Genomic DNA, 21,987 nt, shown 5'->3' with positions numbered 1-21,987 from the left:
ACCTCTCAGTGGGGAATGAGCTGATTCAACAAAATCAAATTTGGAAACGTGCTGTAAATGATTGTTGCTTTGGAACTTATGGATTCAGTTCACGTCTCGGCACCCTTTTCCTCTCAATGACAATATACCAACACCGAGTACTCATGCCTTTATGCCCAAATCATAAGGTAAGGTGAAGCCACCCATGTTTGAGAGTTTACCCACCATTGCCAGAGGTCGCCTATCTCTCTCTCTCTCTCTCTCTCTCTCTCTCTCACCCCCCCCCCCCCCCCCCCCCCCCCCTCTCTCTCTCCCCCTCCCTCCGTCCCTCTCTCCCTCTCTCCCGTGTAGGTTCCCTCCATCACCACCAGGGGCTTTCCACTCCACTCCGCGCAGTGCCGAGAACGGCTCGGCCGTCCAGAGCTCTCCCTTGCGCTTCTCGGCACGGAGACTCCAGACGCGCAGCGCGGCGGCAGACCGGCGCGCACCGAGCGTCACGTCCCTCTGGTTTTCTGTCGCGCAGAGGATCCTATTCATTTCACTCCGGGAGCAGCGGCGAAGTTGAATACCCCGCCACGGCGTGCCCCTGCAACTTGTCACGCCAGAGGCGTTTGTCTCCGACACGGGATAACGAAGGTAAGACTTTGGACGGGGGTGCTGTTTTTAATTAAACGAGAAAGTTCACTGTGCTGGGGACGTGGCCGGACTTGCCCCCCCCCCCTTTTTTAATGCATTCCCACATTGCACTGTGGGACTTTTGTGCGCACTGCATTAGAGGTAAATTTGCATTAATGCAATTTTGTGCATTTGTGTGCGCGCGCGCGCGCGCATGTATGAGGAGACGGACCATGGTCTGCTCCTCTGTTCCACTGGACCTCGCTCGTCCTCACTTCATGGCTGAACATCATCTCCTAACTTGTTGCCACTTGCACCAGAATTGACGGCCGGCCAGTAGTGCGGTCGGTGGCCAACGAGGGGAAACAGTCGTGATGCCGATCGCATTAAACGCAAATGCACATAGGGGGCAATTTTGAAACTGGCCACGCGCGCAATATGACCGCACGTTCATCATGAGAACACACAAAAAGCACCGTGAAATCTTGCGCACGTGCGCGCATTTGCAGGTCTCGTGGCCTGGCTGTGCAAATTGGAAAGATACAACTTGAAATTCCAGCCAGCTTTTTGATTGAGAGTAGAAATGTGTGTAGAGATGCGGGACAGCCCTAATAATAGTATAGCAGCAGTAGCACCGCTGACTGTCCTTAATGAAATTACATCGGTGCAAAGTGATTGCATGCGTCTCCCGCACACTGGGATGCGGTTTCCTCAGCACCGCAGCCACTTGATGCGCCAGCAGGATGAGTTCGGAAGTTGGATGTGTGCCACCGTGCACTGAAGCCACGCTGCTGAATGCAGATTGAAGAAAAGAAATAACAAAATTCCACTACCCAATCAAAACAGTTTTTAATTTGGAACAATAATACAGTGATGATTAGTGATAATCCCGAACACGTTCAATTGTTGCAGATTAACATCGTTTAAAAGTGTCATAATGAGAATATGGTGGTTCAAATAGCGGTCGGTTCTTTATCTTTCTCCCCCCCGCCCCTTTGATTACGTCGATCTCTGCCGTGAACACATCCACATTAACGCAGATTACTTGAGCGTTTAGTCACATATGTTAAATATTTGAATCGTTTTTAATCTCCACGTGGATTTAATGGATGTTCACAGACCGAATTAGTATCAGCTGCAATCTCGGTTCTGTTGGCTCTAACACATTTTGCTGGACAAGAACCAAATTTTGTTGCAACGTGCTTTTCTCAGCAGCAGCTACTTCAGAACCTTTCATTGTGCTCTGCTGCCTCGTGCGATTTCTGTCAGCACAACCCATTTGCAGATATGACATTTGGATTTGCTTAATATGGCATCTGTGTAGCTCGTGAGACATGTTCCATCAGAGAGACTGCACTGCCACATGTGTATCACAACTACATGACTTGACTCCTTTCCATTCCGACTTAATATTTGTTTTGTTGTGGGGCAGACCCTTCGTCTCTGTGGAATCTGGATGAAATACAACCTGTTCCCAACAGGAATACTGTGTGTGTGTGTGTGTGTGTGTGTGTGTGTGTGTGTGTGTGTGTGTGTGTGTGTGTGTGTGTGTGTGTGTGTGTGTGTGCGTGTGCGTGCGCGTGTGTGTGTGTTGACGCGGGCGCTTCATGTTACCAGAATATGATTTGTGGCCGTGGGGTTACAGTACACTTTAAGCTTGGGTATTACTGAGCGACCTTGGCTGAGGTTAGAGGTGCTCAAGTTTACTCCTTTAGGGTGGTTGATCTTGTCGATCGTGTGTATCGGTGTGTGTGCACGTGTCTTGCATGCGTGTGAGCATATGGGAACTGTGTGTGCTTTTGCGAGAGTGCTGGCACGCTCAGTTTACCATTTATCCCGCACTAATTGGTGTTTGGGAAAGTGAGAGAAATGCCTCTTGTCCCAATAGCCAATCAAGGACTTTAATTTTCCAATTAGAGCCGATCTGCCCAGGGATCAGTCAAAGAGGCAGGACCTCTGGGTGAGAGCCACAACCTTTGTTGACCCTATGTTTGGAAAATTGATTTCCCTGGTTACAACATAGGATGGAAATTGCTTGGCGTGGAGATCAGCAAAACTTAAGGCAAATCGAAGGCAGAATTCTCTGTGATTCTCCAATGATTTATTGTTCTTATCTATTTGGTTATTAACAGTATAATCAAGGTATTGAAATTAATGAGTTTATAAATATCCCTAAATAAATGATGTGAAAATCCTGCCTGAATAGTGAAGTATTCAGTATTTATTTAAAAAATTGAACATATGCCTCTGATTGTGCTGTTTTTATTGTATATTAATCATGCAAAATCACTGTCTTATTTACCAAGCCCATCTTACGTGTGGTGGATTTTTATGACGAGGCTTCATAAACATGTTTTAAGATCGGCTGGTTGACAGATGTGTGCAGGTTGTGCACACGGCTGTGAGGCGATGTGGAATATAAAACTTCTTTCTCTGCAAGGGAAAAAATGAAACAGAATACATTTGCTACCTTACTGTCCATTACAGACATGTATCTGCTTGGTATCCTGGACTCCTCATTTATTCAGCTGGTGGTCTAACCAGCGTGTACATTACAGGGGCCATGTAGCAGTAACCCAGATGGCAGAATGGGCTGATTGTGATTTATGTACCAAAAGTGAATGCATTACTGTGGGCTTCTGGTGTCCGTGCCAATTCCAGGCATTTTCACACATCCTTCTACACACACGCACGCACGCACGCACACACACACACACACACACACACACACACACACACACACACACACACACACACACACACACACACACACACACACGCGCACACGAAGAACCACACACACGCGCACACGAAGAACCACACACACACGCACACGAAGAACCACACACACACACGGAGAACCACACAAATGTAACGTACACATAAAAGAAGTTTACTTACATAGAAAACTGTGTTACCACAGATGAGTTTACATACCAGGGAGGACATATTTCCACGCTGATGAAAACATACATTTGAATATAGACTAATCTATAAGGTAAAATGTTGTCAGAAATAATATTGCATGTATTTAGAAGCCATTTTCAACCGTTTATCATATTGTTCAATAACCAATTTGAATTTTAAGTGCCGATGAAATCTGCGGTACATTGTCCTGCAACTCCAGCAATAAAAGTTAACAAATAACATTTCCTGGCGAGTTAACATGCGCATGTGGTCACACAATGTTCCAGTCATGTGGTTAGATATATCAGTTTGTTCTGACATGGCCAACAAACAACACTTATTTTCATTTTTCTCGATCATTATTCTTCCAAACCACGGATGTTTTATGAGATTTCACCTGCTCCACTGTTCACCTTGGTGGTTTACAGCCAGGGGTATCAAGTAATTACATTTTTTTTAATCAATTAATATCATGCTCTGCAATTAATTAATCTAAATTAATCACACACCTCATATTAGAGTTATGAGGTGCTGCGATTTCATCAGTGCATCCCTGCGTAGTTTATGCTTCATGCTTTTGTTGTGCTTTATGAGTGTTCCATGTCAAAGTTTGTGGTCGGGTGGGGAAAATTAGTTTCCCCCCTGAAACGTTGAGCAACAAGGTCACACAGAAAGCGAGACAAGTTCACCTGCTGATTCCCCGACTCAGTTTTCCTCCTCAGAAAATCTGGGACCGTAGTGGAACAGGAGTGTCGGACTATTTCGTATGGGAAAATGAATCGCAAGTTTGTTAAACTATAGAACCTACTGACTGGAAACAGGTAGATGAAGAATTATTTCAACCCCATATGGGGGTCAAGGGGCATCGCAGAGTGCGATTAATCTATGTTTATTTTTTTTGACACATTATTTTTCTGTGATCAATTAATCAAAATTAATGCGCTATTTTGACAAGCCTATTTACAACATCCAGGCAGTAGTGCGGGGAGAAGGGGGCTGTCGCGTGCAGTAGATGACTGACGTTACACATTAATGAAATATGAATAATTTGTATAAGCGACGGGTATTTCTGTTGTAGCAGCTTTTAACCATTGATTCGGCAAAATCGCCCACATCCCTAGTACATACTGTAAAAGTTCTCTCTCTCTCTCTCTCTCTCACTCTCTCCCCGCTTTTCACCCTTTGTTTCTGTTATGATTTCTCCTTCTCTCTCCCCTTTTTTTTTTTGTCACACAGACACACTCACAGCCCTCCTGAGAAATCGTTTGGATGAAGCAGTCCACCGTTGTGAGACATTGATTACCGTTTACCAGGCTGGAGCATAAATGTAGTGTTAAGGGGGGGGGGGTGGCTTGGATAGACAGAGACGGAGATGGGGAGGCCGAGAGAAAAGGAGGCTGACACACACACACACACACACACACACAAACACACAAACACACACACACACACACACACACACACACACACACACACACACACACACACACACACACACACACACACACCGAGAGAGAGAGAGAGAGAGAATGGGGCTGACAGATGGCAGTAGTGTGGCAGTAAAGATGACTGATACAGGGGTAAACCAGAGGATCTTTATGGCTAACAGAGGGGACCGATTAGGCCAACTAACTGATCTGAACCCGTGGTTAGGTTGCCTGGTTCCTCTCAGCATACGCAGTGTACGCACACACACAATGTGTCTCTCTGTCTCTCACACACATTTTCACACTCCTCACTGCTCAGTCCTGCTGTCTTGTCGACGGTCAGCCCTTAGTCACTTCATTACCCCTCTGGGCAGCGACTGCATCAACCACTCCTAAGCTCTGTGATGCAGGCAGTCGCCGGGTGGGAGGAGACGAGCGGGGCTCAGGGCTGTGGACAGACTCCACGGTAGATTTTCCAGTCCTGTTTGCACCTGATTTCAAGGAGAGCGTTGCAGGGCAACACTTTGATCAAACAAATTTTTCGAGTACTGTGGCTTTTCTAAGGAAACTGCCAGTTTTCTTGATGCTTTTACTTCTTGATGAAATAGACTACGAATACAGATCTTCTTCTCTCCCCCCAAACCCCCCCCCCCATGCCATTGTTTCAGCTTTGTTAGATATTAGCTCGCTGTAAGGATTAGAATGGAGTATCATACAGTATCATCAACATGGTCATGTGTGTTCACCAGTCATTCAATATTCTGGAAATAATATTTTAGCCTGCCTTTCTTTACAACATTCATGCCACTGTCATGTGTGAATCCTAAATAGAAAGATACGGCAAGCATGTAATAATATTAGCCTAGCCTGATTCTATCCAAAGTTCCAAAATACACCTACCAGCACTTCTAACTTTCTCTAATCAACAAATTAGGCCTATGTGTAATTTCAAACAGAATTTTAATTCATTACAAGTTGTGGTTTTTTTAATGGGGAGTTGTGAGCTCGAACGAATATTGTGTTCGTAAAAATTTAGAGGTGCGGGTCGGAAGGTATAGCGCAGTTAGCTGCTTCGCTCTTCTTCCAGTCCTTTTTCTAAGCTAAGCTACCTGCTGGCTCCGGCTGTAATCCAAACGTTAGCATGCAGACATGACCGTTGTATTAATTGTTTTATCTTCTTTCTCAAAAATGAAATGTAATATTTGAAATGCCTTTAAACAGAAACAAACAAAAAACCCAACACAGATGACTACTGTAGGTGTTATTGCATTTTGTGCCATGTGAAAAATCCAGTCTAGACATTTTTTAGAAAAGTCATTCCTTTGGCAAATTCTGTAAAAAAAAAATAAAAATGTTTAGTTCATTTAGACGGTTCAGTCATGCCGACACTCTTAAATACCCAACATATTCTTTCATGGTCATCTGCTGTTTCAGATGGGTGCTTTGATGATTATGTATTTGCATTTGAAAGCAGCTCAAAGGATTTGTTGTAATGATTATACAGCATATTTTTTGAAAGAAAAAAAACTGCATCAGAATGGTTAGATTCATATTTTGAAATGTCGCAGGCACCATGACATTGTGTAACGCCCAACGACAAAAGAGCAACGAAAGGAGAACATGGATGATTACGAGATGCGGACAGTGGTTGAGTTAAATGTCCCCATGATGCAGGGAGGCTGGTTGATAGGTTATTGGCCATGCCATTTGAAGCCAACTTAATGATACTGAGTGGCGATTTCAAACAAAATCTGAAATCATAAATTCAAATGTACAGTAAATGAAATAATCAAAGGACCTTCTGAGCAGCGAATCGAAGACGAAGTCCTTTAGTGAAACTAACGCAATTGCTGAGACATGGAAATAATTTCAGGCAGTGCATTGACATGAGAAAAATGAGTTATATTTAGGTTGACAGCAAACATATGAGCATTGTGTCAGTGTTGAAATTCAAGATCTTACAGCATCGAAAGCATGGATTTTTGCTGCCTTGTATCCTCATGTCTCTGATTGATATTATGTGAATTTTCATGGCGTTTTGATTCTTAATCTGATCATTTTTGATAATTGAAGAATTGTTCCTCATGCTCAGCTCCTCCTAGTGTGCTCATGCTCTGTCTTTGTGTGCACGATTTCCTGGAGGCAAGCTTCCATCTCTGGTGATGGCATCCGGGTAGTCGGTCTGCCCTCTGTAGCTCGTCTGCCGGTCTAGTTTTGTGCTTCTTGCGCTGGAGTGGGAAGAACAACTGACTTGTGAACAGGCAGTTCTTCACCTGGATGTCACGGTTCACAAAGATTCTTCCTCGCAGTTTGGCATAACCCCACTGGCAGAGCTTACGCGGTGGTGTATTTCTGCATCAGTGTCGGCTTTGGAGGGATGAAGGCTGCCAAGGTAGTGGAAGTCATCCGCATTTTTGATGCTGAAATATTTGATGTGCGCCGAGACACACAGCCGCGATGAATCACAGCGCACATACTGTACATGCTCACGCACACGTGCACTCACACATTTGTGCACAAATATAAGGGGATTTGGTTTTTTTGTATGCAAGGAGACTGAAATGAACAAAGGATTAGAGGTGATGTGAAGAATAATCAGTTATTATTATATTGTTTTGTTTGCTTTTCTCAGATTTATGCATTCGACCCAGTGTGAGAGGAGGCTTTGGGGTCATTTTAATAAGTAAACAGTCAACATGCAGTAGCAGTTAATTTTATTCTCTGCTTGGCAAGTGACTGTAATGCCAGTAAATATGAGATTCATTCTGTTTGACAGGGGAAGCTCATGTTTTTTCAGCTCTTGTCTCATCTCCGATTATCTACTGGCGGTATAAGGTGACATTTTTCCAGACTGAAGATGCTCATTGACAACGAGTGTCCCTGAAATGAGATTTATGATGGGCTGTCAGCTTCAAAGACTTGCAGAGTGATTCAGGTACAGCCATGATAGAGAGGAGAAAATCTCTCATATAGTTTAGTTTGCCTGCAAACTAGACCATGAAATGCTTCATTATTAAAATACGTCTCTTTACAGAGTCAACTTGGTCCTGTGGGTTTGTAGTTAATTATGTTCAGGAGATAAAGTGGCAGACGTGAATGCCAGATATTTCAATGTGACCAGTACACTTATTTGAATTGTATAAATTACATGTGAGTAAATTCAGTATTTTCCATAGTTTTAAAACAGCGTTTTGATATGTAATGTTTCCCATCAGAGCGGTTGTTTTAAATCCAACGAGTAAATGTGCACAAAAGAGCAGCACCGCGGCTCAGCAGCTAGAACTGGTGCTTAGAGCGAGAGAGATCCGCACTCATTGCTCTCCTCCAGCTGTCCCAGTTACCTGCTGTAGTTCAAATTCATGCACGTTAGGCCGTCGGGAAAACCGCAGATTGCCCATAAATGTGAATGTGAGTGCAAGCGAGTGTCTATCTATGTCAGTCCATCTGTGAACTGGCAACTTGTCAAGCGTATTTTCCTGCCTTCTGTACTATCTTCGCTGGGATGAGCTCCAGCACCTTGTGACCCCGAATAGGATTAAGTGAATAAGACAACGGATGCGAGCGGAAACATCAATAAACAATTTGTGCCTTTGTCAGAATTTCCCTCCAAAGCTTTTCATTCAGTGTCTGTTAATACAGCCCAGCAACAGACAGTTGGCTCGTGCAAGAGGCATATACGGGATTTGGCTACTTTGTCTTTGTCTTCATCTGTCTCTCTTGCTCTTTCTCATTCTCATCTCTCTGTTGTAGTATTCTGGTCTTGTGGCTGGTGAATAGCTCTGTGGTATTTGGTGTGTAACATGGAACTGATAGCAAAAACATATATGATATATTTCCTCTGGTATGTCATAAGGTACACTGTCTATAAAATGATTGATGTGTTGATAGCAAAATCAAGTTATGGGTAGTCTTCTATAGTGTCAAATACTAGTTGTTGCAGCAGCAAGGGTTGATTGAAATTAATGTCATATTATGGCGAACATTTCTTGCCTCATCAGCTGCAGTAGAAACTCTTTTCTGGTTTAAATATGGCAGGTGATCAATAGTACACTTTCATAATCAAGTCATAGAGTTACATTGCTATACTAACTCTTGCACTGTTATTTGTATGTATATATATATATGTATATGTATGTATATGTATATGTATGTGTATATGTATATATATGTATGTATATATGTGTGTGTGTCTATATATATATATATATATATATATATATATATTTACTTATATTTTTAAGTAAATGTCAGCTTTAAGAAATGTGTCTTCAGCCAGCATGGATATAACTTCCTCCAGACAGAGTAATAACTCTTATTACCGCCCTTTTAGAAACTCCTCGGGAGTGGAACTAAGTTGTTTTCCAAGTTGATGTTGTTGGCACCATGCTGAGGAATAATGGAATAGAAAGCCTTAAATAATTGTGACTAAAGTGATATCGAGCTGTTGGCGCAAATGTCTGTCCAGCGTGAGAAAATGACGGCCTATAAAGTTTGATGTGATACAAAAATTGCAAGTTTGATTGTGCAGTGGGATTTTCCTCTGTAGGGGGGGGGCGGGCGGTTGAAATAGTTTAGATATGAGTGCATGGTATGATGATAGTTTTATGAAATACTCCTTGATGCTCTCTCCTCCTTCTGCCACCCACTAGCACACAAACAAACACCAAAAAGGATCCAAATTTTGAAGTTTTTATGCGTTTGCTGAATTATGTATTGAGACCCCACTCTCGGGGATAGTTGTACAGTCTTACTAATGGTATTAGCTTTTGCTGGGTAGAGCATGTTTACACGCACTCAAAAAAGGAAACACAAACACACACACGCACAGATAAGTGCATTAGCATGCACACACATACGCACAGATACATCATACACATTTAGAGTAATGCAGCTCGCCTGCATGCTGAAAGATTAAAAAGTTTCTTCCCTTGTGAAAACATTTCATACTTGGGTAAAAATTTGGGAACTAAAGCATGCACCGGCCAGCTAGTTTCAACTGTTAACTTTTCTTCAAGCAAATACTATGTACTGCCTGTACATAAGGCATAGATTAGCAAGAAAATCTCAAAGGTCATTAATATGAAAAAAAAAGTGAATAATTATTTATTGACTGTTTGAGTAATCAGCCTACATCACAGATTATGGTCAGGAATCCATCAATTGAGCTGTCTGTGCCGGACAACTGGGCTGATAACGTAATAGCCTGTTCTTTCCTTTCAGTGGGAAAAGCACAATCTCCACAATGACCTCATAATTAAACTTGATTTGATAGTAACCCCCAGACATGAACCCAAGAGGGTGTAAAAATTGTATTGTATTGTTAAAAATCATGAAACTTTAATACAATCCTCACGGCTCTCTTGGAAGCAGACAATAAGAAACTTACTTGGGATTCAAATATCACTTATTCAGAGGTATCTCAATGGTCTCACTGGGCTGTGGATGTCTGGTGTCCCGAGGGACTGACAAAATCAATACAGCATGAGCTGGCTGAAATGTCACCAAAATTAAATTGAATTAATTAAACTGATGTGGAACATTTAGACTTTTTTTTTTTGCATATTCAGGTAACTATAATTGGATTAGTTGTGTACACTCAGTCAAGGGCTTTGAGGGAAAAGGTTCAGCCCTTGCATTTGACGTTTTTGATTTTTCTTTTTAAATCAAACACCCATCAGCCACAACATTTAAACCAGTTATAGGTGTAACTAGTTTTCCTGTCTGTTTCTATATTCTTTGTCTCAATCTGTCCTTTTTCTTGTGCTCTCTCAATCTCTCTCCATCTCTTCCCTCTGTCTGTGTCTGTGGTCAGGGGATAGAATATCATGATGAGTTTGATTATGCAACGCAGCCATGTTCCTTCTGTGTGGAGTTTGCATATTCTCTCCATGTGAATATACTAATACATGCTGTTTTATTAAGCACCAGCGACCACAAACCCTGGACAGTATAAATGGATGGACGGAGAATGTTTCTGCTACTTTTTCTCGGTTCTCTTGGTCTCTTGCAACAACATGCAACATTTCCAACAGCCTCAGCTCTGCTGAGTCTAGACCATCAATTGTCTGCCTAATGATCACCGAGGTGCCATGTTGAGCCATAGTGATGACATATTAAGTTTTATTCCACTGTCCAATTTAAGCCCTGGTGAGACAGTGTGGCTCATAATTTTTTCTTCCATTTAACCACTACAGGGTGCCTCCTTTTTCTTACTTTACAGACCAAACATGTCAATCACACCTGCTTTGTTTTTGCACATGCGCTCTTGAAAACAAGCTATCCACAAAGCAAAACACAGCTGAGAAAAAGTAACAGCAAAATCTGAATTATAAGCTTATCTGTGGTAGCTACAGTAACCGATTTTAGTATCTTAGAAATTGTGTTAGTACTTCAAAATGAAAAAAATCTGGAAACCCCGCAGAAAACTGTCTGAGACAGGTTTGAATTTTCCCAGATTCTGATATATTTCACCAATTATTTATTTATTTTTGTCCTTATTCACGATGCCACCACACATATTGTTCATCTGGTATCATCATCTATCATTTTACAGATTTACTGTGTTAGTATCACAAATATATGCTTGCAAAATCAATAGATTAAGATGATGTGGTTTCCTGTAATAAAAATAACTTACTTTCTTTTTCTTTTTTACTTTTTCCTCTTAAAGCTTTTCTTAGTCTTTTGGAAACATATTTGATGCTTACAGTTTTTGTGCATTTGTTTTAACAGCATATGTTTGAATTATTTCTACAGTTAAGAATATCGGTAAACAAACTACCATTCCATCAGTACTTCATGTAGGAGGAGATGGCACATTTGTGACAGCTCTGTGCTGTATTGCCAAATGTATCTATCATCTACCACAGTGAAGAGGTAACACAAATCTTCTTTATCATGTACAGTATAATCTCACTGGGAATTTTACAAATTGCCAACTGAAAATTGTATGATGATTATATAATATATTTAGAACACATTTTCAATCCAGGCCATTAGTTATTGCAGATGAAAGCAATTTTATCTAAATGGTATTTAGTTTGTTTTGCCTGCCTGGTAATAACCTGAAACAGAGGCAGGAAGTATGCAGATACAGTATAAGAGGGCATGAAATAAAATGTCAATAATCCAGGAAACAAATTTGCCCATTAAACTAACAGGATTGCTCATTGAAAAAATAAAGGAGCAGAGACGATGAAAGAAGGGAAATGGGGTCACATGAGAAAAATGCAGAGTGTGTTTTTGTTTGGGTTTGTTAAACTGTTTAATATATTCCTAATTGCCTCATTAATGCCTGCTTTACGACTTTGTGCAGTATTCAGAATGTATGCTAAGAACCCACTTTCCAATTGGAAGAACACTTAAAATTCTAGTGTAGATACAACACTGGAGGAGTTCATTCCATTAGTATTATTAACTGGTTGTTCTGGGAGCAAAGCCTCGTCTGATAGTGGCTCTTTTTTATTTTTTTACAAACCTGAAAGCAATGGAAAAATTAAGAATTAATTGAGGACAGTTGAAAAATGTACTTGATAAATAATTTGTTGCATTGCATGCTTTTGTTATCATAATGAGCTGTGATATTGGTGTCAGAACGTTGACTACTCTACTACAAACTGTGCAACCTTAAACCTGCTGAAAATGAAACATGAACAGAAATGACATGAAAAAAAAAATTCTTGAAAACATTGTGAGCTTCAAGGTCAGAGTGGCTCAAACTGTGCAACAGTACTTCGATTCTTAGAAGCTATGACAGCAAACAGGAGTTAAAGACAAAAAACAATATCAGTATCAGATTGGATCATGTACTGCATGACACCCTCAAGGGTATGTCCTTTCCCAGATTTGCAATTCTGCAAAACCCTTAAATCTCTCAGGGGCTCAGCCAACAAAGTTTGTAAGGTTACAAAGCAGATCTGCCAAGATGGTTTCGGAAAGTTCCCTCTCCGGTGGGATGAGGCTCTTTTTCACAGAGAAATGTTGACTAGACTGTAAAACATAGATAAGTTCAGCTTTTAGATGGAAGATTCACTGGAGTCGGATTTTGAAATATCTTTGAACAGTCTTTGTGGTTGTGTCATTTTGAGCAGGGATGTACTCCCTTACCGCCTCAGTAGTCTTTAGTGCTCCATATACGGCACATGGTATTTCAGTCTGTTTATATAAGATGATTTGACGCATTGGTCTCTTGAAGTGGATGGTCATACGAATTGAGTGACTGACAGTCTTGCCACCAAGGTGCTTGCAAACTTAGCAGTTACATCTTAATTGCAGGACAGCAATACAATCTGCAGTTTGGTGCACGGTGAATGTCTGTATTGCAACATGAGTGCTCATTTAACCGAAGTTTGGGGGACCAGGCTCTAATCTGAATAAGCAGGTGCATATGCCTCTCACAGCACCAGTGATTATGAGTGTACCGGCTTAATTCACTGAACATCCACAAGAAATTACAAGCTTCACTGGGCTATGTAGTGTAAGTGTTTGTCTTTTTTTTATGTATTGTTTACACATTAGTGAATTTGCTCCACTCACATTATCTGTCTCGGAGAATATATGATATGAAAATGTCACGTCTGCTTTTAATGGTGTACGGCTGCATGCACACTTATCGGTAATCCAGGGACATGCCGGGATTTGTACTGATAATACATATCTTTCGCAAAGATTAAACTACTGTGTGTGCATGTGGCAGTGTGTGTTGTGTGTGTGTGTGTGTGTGTGTGTGTGTGTGCGTGTGGTGTTGTGTGCACGCCAGAGTTACTACACTTCTGAGCCTGTGTCTCCTCTTTGTTTCTGCAGCATAATGGGCTTTGTAAGATAATACCCGAGAGACATAACAATACTTCTGAGCTAGGGGATTGTGAAGCCGTCCCAGTTCGCAGCGTCGCTTTGGCTCCGAGCTTCAGCTATGATTGGAAAAACCAGCGAAACCTGGATTTACCGGCAAATGATATTAATCGCGGCTGCGGTCCTCTTCACTTCATCATCTCCTCTCCTTTCAATCACTTTGCTCTCGGTTTCCACGATTTTTTTCTCTGTACCTTACAGTTCACTCCTACAATGACACTCAATGTCAAAATGGGTTCATCCTCTGAAATGCTTTTCTTTATCGCATCAGAAAAGGGACAGTGGCAGAATTCACCTGTATACTAGCAGTAGCCAGTTAACCGTTGCAAGAACCTTGATAGGCTTAGAAGCAAAGGCAAAAAAAGAAAAGAAAAATAACATCACAAGAAGGACGCCTAACAAGAAATGCCAGTCTGCAAATTCAAAGGCATAGGCCTACTTAAATTTCACCATCATCATTGTGAAACTTCAACAACATTAACCTCAGGAAAAAATAAATCCTTAAAGTTTATAAAAACACCGTTTAGCTTGACGGTAACTTCATCAGAGTGTCTCAAACTCAAAACACGAAAGCTCCACATTTTCACACGGCTTCGGTCCCAAGCACTCGCATTAGGAACCCGGCCGAATAATCGGCCAACAGCTAAACAGCAATTGGCTGCAGCCATCAACCAGCTGTTAGTACTGGTCAGTCAAAGATAAATCAAAGAAAGCAACCGGTGCCAACATGAATAAGAGAGCAGTGAAGTTCTCCTCTAACCCACTGCTGTGTTTGCGCATGAGTAGTGTAGAAATAAGTGTTTCCCATTGTTATGTAGCTGATGAAACTAGCTTTCTTGGCATTAGCGGCTAACAGCAGCTTGTTAGAAGAGGTAATGGAGGGGATGTTCTAATCAATACAACCTTTTTTTTTATCTGTAGTACACTAAGTTACCTGGTAATATATTTCCTAGTTTTTCTCATAGTTTTGTCATTGTGCTCTGAAAGTGTTCTCTCAGCTATGCTAGGTTCCACTGCTAGCAAGCTAACAAGATGGCAGACCGCTCTTGTTTGAGGTGGGGCTGGAAGAAACAAAAAAAAAAGGCAAGCCAAACTTCAAGACATATATTTATTTTGTGCTGCACTCTGAGAAATATCCAACCGATTGCAGAAAGTGGAGGTGTTATCAATCTGTGGAGGCACAGAAATGTTTGTGCTATTTTTTTTTTTTTTACTTGTTCCCACATGCAGGAAACAATACAGGTTGAAAATTGCCAAAGTGGTCCTTTATTTGGCTATTACATTTACTGACGATGAAGTGGCTTGCTAATTCTAAAGAGTGCTGTTGAACTGTGTTGTGCTAAACTGTTTGACATCGCTCTTTGTCCTGCGGGGGAAAAATAACAAAACAAAAGATATCAAGCAAGTGCATAATTTTGCCTGCAGTTTTGACAGTTTGAGCCCCCGTTTTGTTCCTTTTTTTATGTTGCATTTGTTGAAGTCAAATTTAATTTTAGGTGTACACATATTTTCATTAAAAGAGTTTTATAATTATTGCAAACTGCAAAGGTTTGTGGGTTTTTTCATGTGTGTATACAGCCCCAGAAGTCAAGTTCGTACTCAAAATGTTCAGTTTACCACTGCGACGAATGTGAAACTCTGACAGAATGTCAGTTTCCTTTCTTTCCTATCTTTGTACTATTTATTTGCTATGCTTTTTCATTATAATTTAGCGGTGTGGATTTTTACATTGCACTACATACAGTGGGGCAAAGAATTGCTTCTACTCCATTAAAGAAAATTGTTGTTAAATACAACAGTGCAATTCACCTCAAACAACTAAAGGCATAAATGATAATTTTGGCAGTTGTATGTATCAGGTTCCTGAGGTAATTGCTTTGATATGAGAGACGTTGCAGTCTAGAAGACGTTGAAATAGATAACATAATTCTTTTTTTGTGAGGGATGCACTGTTTATTAGAGATATATCAAGTGAGATGGGGTATTGCACTGTAACTCTGCAGTACCGGTGTTTATTTATTGCCCTAGGCTGATGGCGGTAGAAGGCCTGTAATAGAACTGATAAAGCTGACAATTATGCCCGGAGCTCCTTTAGCTGGTATTGATAAGGACATTTGGCCCTAAAACATAAACTGTCTGGCCCTCATTTCTCCTGACAGGCCATAGTTGAGCATGGCCAACAATCTCACGGCGGCTAATTTTATACCTGGCCTGGGTAACTTTTTCAGCCAGTCATTTTTCTTGACTAACCAGTTATGATATTGAGGACGCAGGAAAAGAGAGGTGAGATTACCAACTCCAGTCAACTCCAGCCCATCAGCTGTCCAGTTCACATTTACAGCTTTGTGTTTCAAGTCTGCAGTTCATTCAAATATCTTTATATTAATTCAGTACAGCCTGTCCTTCATCCACCCATCCAGCAATCTTCTTCTGAATCCATCGTCGTCCACCAGTGGCTGATTGGCCGACATTGTCACAGTTTTGGTTTGAATCAGCCCAGCCAAGCTTACGAAGACTGTCAGACAGAAAAAAAGAAACATTCATTTTGGCTCAGCCAGTCTCGGGACTGAAAAATCCTCTCCAGCTTTTTCAATTCAGACGTATACCGCATGATGTTTAAATCCAATATTCAACAGTTGAAAGATGGCAAACAAATAGAGCTAGTAGAGCTAGCAGCTGGCATTTTAAACCTGTCTGTCACAAGCTCCCAGTTTACCTGTAACGTTGATGTTAAAACTGCTTTAATATCAAGTAGGCTTTCTTTTTTTTAAGCGAAACACTGAATTGGTGTAGCCATTCGATTCTCTGTTTTTCATTTGTCCCATGTTCTTAGGAGGACAGATAACCTGCCCCCTGATGAATCTCCTCGAATGCTCCTTAAGCTCCATGCACATCTGATCATGATTGGACAAAGCCCTGAGCTTTCCATCTGTAAGTACAGTCATTGAAAGCAGAAAGGACACATTAAGTTGTCATTTGCAATAGAGGAAATGGTTTGGGCTATACCAGTTCCTTCTCAGTTGTTATTCCATGTATGCAAGATTTTATGTCTTTCATGTTTTTTGGCTCCTCTTCAACTCTGTGCACCGTACCAACTGTCTATAAAATAGTAATTATGGTTCGGAAATATGCTTTTTTTACTGAAATTTTGTCTTCCAGTTCTTTACTAGAAAAAAAAAATTGGTTTTTTTGTCTCAACACTCTCAACTTTGAGTTTGAAATGACACCCCCTCTTGAGTCAACTGCATTCACAATTGTATTGGCCACCTACTCTGACTCACATGGACTTCAAAGAGAGCATTTTTCTAAATGGTTCCCAAGCTTGAAACCCTCAAGTGAAGAGGCGTCATTTTTGCCCATTATCCCCCATACTCCTCCATTGCACTGTTAGCGTTGGGGATGTGATTTGACAGACAGGTTCTAGCCATATGAGTCTTTGCCCTCCCACCTGCATACTTATGAGGGATTCTGCGGCATTGCAGGCCTCATATAAAGTCCCCGTAATGGATTCTTGACACTGTTATGTGTTTGTATCTGCTTGTGAGAATGTTTGACGAAATAACAATGAAATACTGTGTAAATTGTGCATAATTTGTGTGTGTGTTTGTGTGTGTGTGTGTGTGTGCGTGCGCGTGCACACACTGTGTCCCTTCAGTTTTGCAGCTATGAGGGAAAAGTAAACTTATCAGAAGCAGTTCTGGTTCTCGTTCTGGTCATGTTTCAACATACTGAGAATGGGAGTTGAAGTTATCGTCCCCTGCAGACCTGTCTAGCTGCAGCAGATTAGTGGAAGACAGTTTCAGACCACCACTGTAAACATCTTTGTCTATGATAAGCTTGTTCGTGTTGATTTTATAAGGATAATCATTTGGGAAAGTTTGGGACCAGCTTGAAGTATCGTAGCAGAGCAATGGCTGCCTATATTAAGTAAGTGGTGCCTTTATGTGTTTCATGAATGCTGGGATCTGTTGTAGAAATAGTATTACAAATTGAAATGCACTGTTGCCATATTATTTTTAACCCTACACGGGAAACGAGCTATATTAATTGTTTGTATCTAAGAATGAATGCCTTGCATTGTAGGCTCAGCTGAAGGAAAACAGGTACACCGTATAATGTAATTTAATATATATAAGACAAAAGTTCTCATTGCTTTTGAAATATATGTATCAAGGAGAACCTCAGGTTGTACCTCAGGGAAAAAAGAAAGAAAGAGGAACAAAAAGAGGAAGCACGTTGTGAACAAAAGATTTAACTGAGATGTATCAACCCTACTCTGATGCAGATGAAACTGTCCTTCAACTGAAATCATACCATTTAAATAATACACTGTAAAATCAGAGTCCTCACAAATCTGTTGATGTAATTGCATAATTTTGAGGAGCAGGGGGAAAAAAGATTATGTAAATAAGCTACAAGGACTTTTGAAGCTCGAGGCAGGAGTTGTGATTTTCATGACCCTGGATATAACAGTGAAGCTGGAAGTCCTGAAATCCTTCATGAAACCATTTTTTTTCCTAAGTAAGCCTGCGTCGAAAAGCTTAAAAACATTCTTAGTGAAGAAGGACGCCAACTGTTGGTTGTTCCTGTTGTGTGAAGTCCAGTACCCAGATGTTTGCCATAAGAGAGAAAGGAGTTTCTTATTTGCCTCCTTCAACAAAACCACAAGTCTAAAGGCCTTAATACAGAGCCATTTTATAATTTCATTGATTAAGACAATCATATAAGTAAAATGCATAAATTGCGCTCCATCATCTATCCCCCATTAACAATCGCTCTTTCACATTTCCTGTTTCTTGTTCACTGGCAGCGAGAGCCTTTATGAATCATTGGTTGTTAATGAGACATTGACTATTCCAGTCACAGCAGGAGTGAGGGGAGGGGGCAGCTGGGAGTCCCAGGGGGACTCAGACCCGTGGCAGATCCATTATTCATGGTTCACCATGGGCTTGTAGCGAACACTGACACCCGACCTGCCTAAATCAAACAGGGCCAGTGAGTTTAATGCCCCTTGGGAAATGTGAGACTCAGGTAAAGGTGGGGGGTGGTGGGGGTTATGGTGAGGGTCAGATCAGAAAGGAATGAAAGAGAGGGGTGTAGATGAAACGAGGGACAGGGGCCTCTTCTTTCTCAGCTGGCTCTTGTTTGAAAGCTGTCAACACAGTAGCTGCCTTATCAGTCTCCCTCACTTCAGTACTTTCTTTCTGCAGTTCTTTCTTTGAATCACAAAGCCCAACACTGCATCCCCATAATGTGTAATAGTGTAATATTGAATACAGTACATGCACTTTACCTGTGGTTTTCAAAATAACCCCCTTTTTACCCTTCCCTCTATGTCTGAATGGAAATTCTCAATCTCAGTCGGACCTGACAAACAAAAAAGCTGCAGTCTGATATGAATGAGATGCTGGAAGGCTACAATATTGTATAAACGTGTAGTTTGGGGAAGAGTCTGTCGTGACTACACTGAAGGATGAAAAAGCCCTCTGAGTGGATGTTAAAATGTTGTAAGGGAAATCAGCGAAACCTCACTGGTGTCCTCGCTGTGTCATTGCTATGCAGGGGGTTTAGTAGTACAGCTCCATTCAGCCCTTGAGCCCAAAGGTGACACTGTATAGAAGCCAAGCACTAAATACCCAACAAGGGACTGGTTGCCTTGCATACACCAGCGTTGGGATGGTTTAAATCCATAGAACAGCCGTGAAAACCTCCACTGCTGTCATGATGAGAACAGAACATTTCTTTGATCCTGCATCCCATATATCGTGTACAGTAAAGGTGTTCCGTGGCTCCACGAAACAAAAGCAAAGTAAATCAGATGGGCAAATTTTCTTTGAATTAATTCCCTGCTCTTCTTGTTGCCGGTCTTGCCAACAAACGCCTTTAAGATAGATGTCCCCTCGGTAACTTGTGTCTCAATGTAACAGGTCATCATTACCTTGTTTGTCCATGTCTGGTTCTCCTGGAGTAATTGTGTGGAATCAGTGGAAAACCATAACTGTGGCGCAACTGCATTAATATTCTTTTATTCATTCTCTTTTAGATACGGCATCTAATAAATACAGAGATTGATTCACTGTCTTCATACATGATGCACAGCTCATTTCCCAGAGACAAAGAGCCTCTGAAGTCTCTTGTAATTACCCAGAGATACAGAGTTCTTGGGTTGCGTGTTTATCTCCTTCAACTCAACACATCCCACGGGAAGCCCCCTTCCTGTTCTCACTGCATACTCCTAAGCAATGCATAGCGTTCACTTTGATCTTGCGACGTTGCTAATCTGAGTCAAATTCCCTCAAATTTGCTAATTAGATAATCATTAGCTTGTTTCTGCATAAATTGACATGACAATCAATAGTCAAAGCACACGCTACTGAATCAAACAGAAGCCATAGACAATGTCACGGGCGCTGTACATGCAGTGCGTTAGCACAGAATTAGCAGTTAGTTGTGAATGACAATTTAGAATTTGCGATGCATTTTAAAATATAGAAGTTTATATATTGAAAAAAAGTTGGTTGCTGTTTAGTATTTACAAGGCAGTAAGGATTCAGTTGGTCTGGGGAACTTGTCCTTTATTGTCCATACTTTCTTGCCAAATATTTGAGCTTTTTAGCATTTTCTGAAGCATTTTGTTTTAGGAAGCTAGCCAGAGGCACTCAATGTTTGATCAATTCTGCAGTGTCACCTCGTTGAGGCTGTCACTGCATTAGCTATGTTGCTTCTAATAAATATGCCTTATTGAACATGCTGCAGTTTACAAAGTTTCAACATTGCATAGCCAAAAAAAAGTGCCTTTCATTTAAACTTTTATCGTAGGTGTTGAAAGCTCCCCCCTCACCCTATGCTGACATGCTGCCAACACAGCAACACAAAGGCTGAGAAAAAGAAATGTAAAAGCAATCAATGTACCAATCAAAGTTGAAAGGAACCTGGCCCTTTTTCAAGCCCATCCGGATGCAGTCTGATATGGTAAGTCCACAGTTCCACGCAAGAAATTGCTGTGATTGGGGAGAAATTATCCTACAGAGAATGAGGCAAAGTAATTTTGCAAGCAATCTCGGCTTTGTTGACGTGAGGTCAATGTGTAGAAGGACAGAACCAGACGGAAAGGAATTGCAGTGGTGACCGGCCAGGTGCTCAAATATCTACAATGGCCCAGGATTATCAGTCATAAAAACATAAAAGAATATGCCCTTGCATCGTTTTTTTCTGCTCTTATTTATTTTATTCTCTCCCCCGTTCCCTTGTATTTCTACAGCATTCCTCCTCTTCCTCTTTCCATCCATTGCCGAGCTTCAGATTAATGCACTTGACAAACCACTGAGCAAGAAAGGGCATTAATAGGTACTCAAAGCAGAAAGCTATCCTGGGAACCCTTGTTGTGAGAAAATTACGCATCTTCAAACCCCGCAAGGCGGTATGCAAGGATAACCAAACACTTATACATGGTGTTTTCTAAACACTTTCTTGGCCAAGTCTGAAAAGAAAGGCGAGAGAGACGCAATACAAGGCAAAGAGGGGGGTCTGTTTCCTGACTGCATGGGGAAAGGCCTCTGCTTCTTAAGCAGCTCGTCCAGAAAGGCCCGATCACCAAATGACACGACGATCAAGCTTACAGTGGCACACTGACAGAGATAGGGTAAACAATTTGGTGTGCACACTTCTTTATGATTGTCACTGTGCATGCATTTGTGTTCACTCTTTGTGAATCTTGCTGAATTTAAAGTATAAACACTTGCCTTACGTATTCTCGTGTGGTTAATTTGCATAAACTTGAGAGCGCCTTTGCTGTTTGATGTTATTTTCCAGAATTGCTCTTGACAAATGACCACAAAAACGCTCCAGTGTTTACTGGTGTCTAGATTCATTGTGTGTTTTGACAACTGTAGAACCCTCTGCACACAGTCCCCCAGTGTTTTCAAGTGGCAGACCCAAGGTGAAAAGAACACACATTTAGTTCCAGTCTTTGAACGAAAATAATGATCACAATAATTGGGGGGAAAAAAAATCCTTCCAAATGCATGACACTTCCAAGGGAATGGTGTGAATACATTGAGCTAATTAGCTTTCAAAATTAAGAACTAGCCAAAACAAAACAGTTTTCCCCATCCTATCCCCTGTAATTTTTGGTTCACGAGTTTCTCACTTTAAGAGATTATTGCAGTTACCGTGCAGTGCTGTCCCTCTATTCGTGGTAAAGATTCAA

The 21,987-nt window shown here is 41.2% G+C and overlaps 1 protein-coding gene across 1 annotated transcript in view; it reads left to right on the top strand.

Annotated features, from left to right (window-relative positions):
- The first annotated feature begins 343 nt into the window (after positions 1-343).
- Positions 344-21,987, top strand: part of LOC118309898 (cadherin-22-like) — a 134,019-nt gene continuing 112,375 nt past the window's right edge. The window contains exon 1 of the mRNA XM_047332949.1: positions 344-615. The gene's annotated coding sequence lies outside the window, so the exon portion shown is untranslated. The remainder of the gene's footprint in view (positions 616-21,987) is intronic.

The sequence above is a fragment of the Scophthalmus maximus genome, chromosome 6 (genome assembly GCF_022379125.1).
Source record: "Scophthalmus maximus strain ysfricsl-2021 chromosome 6, ASM2237912v1, whole genome shotgun sequence".
In the NCBI taxonomy this organism is placed as follows: Eukaryota; Metazoa; Chordata; class Actinopteri; order Pleuronectiformes; family Scophthalmidae; genus Scophthalmus; species Scophthalmus maximus.
This window is presented reverse-complemented; position numbering and strand designations above follow the sequence as displayed.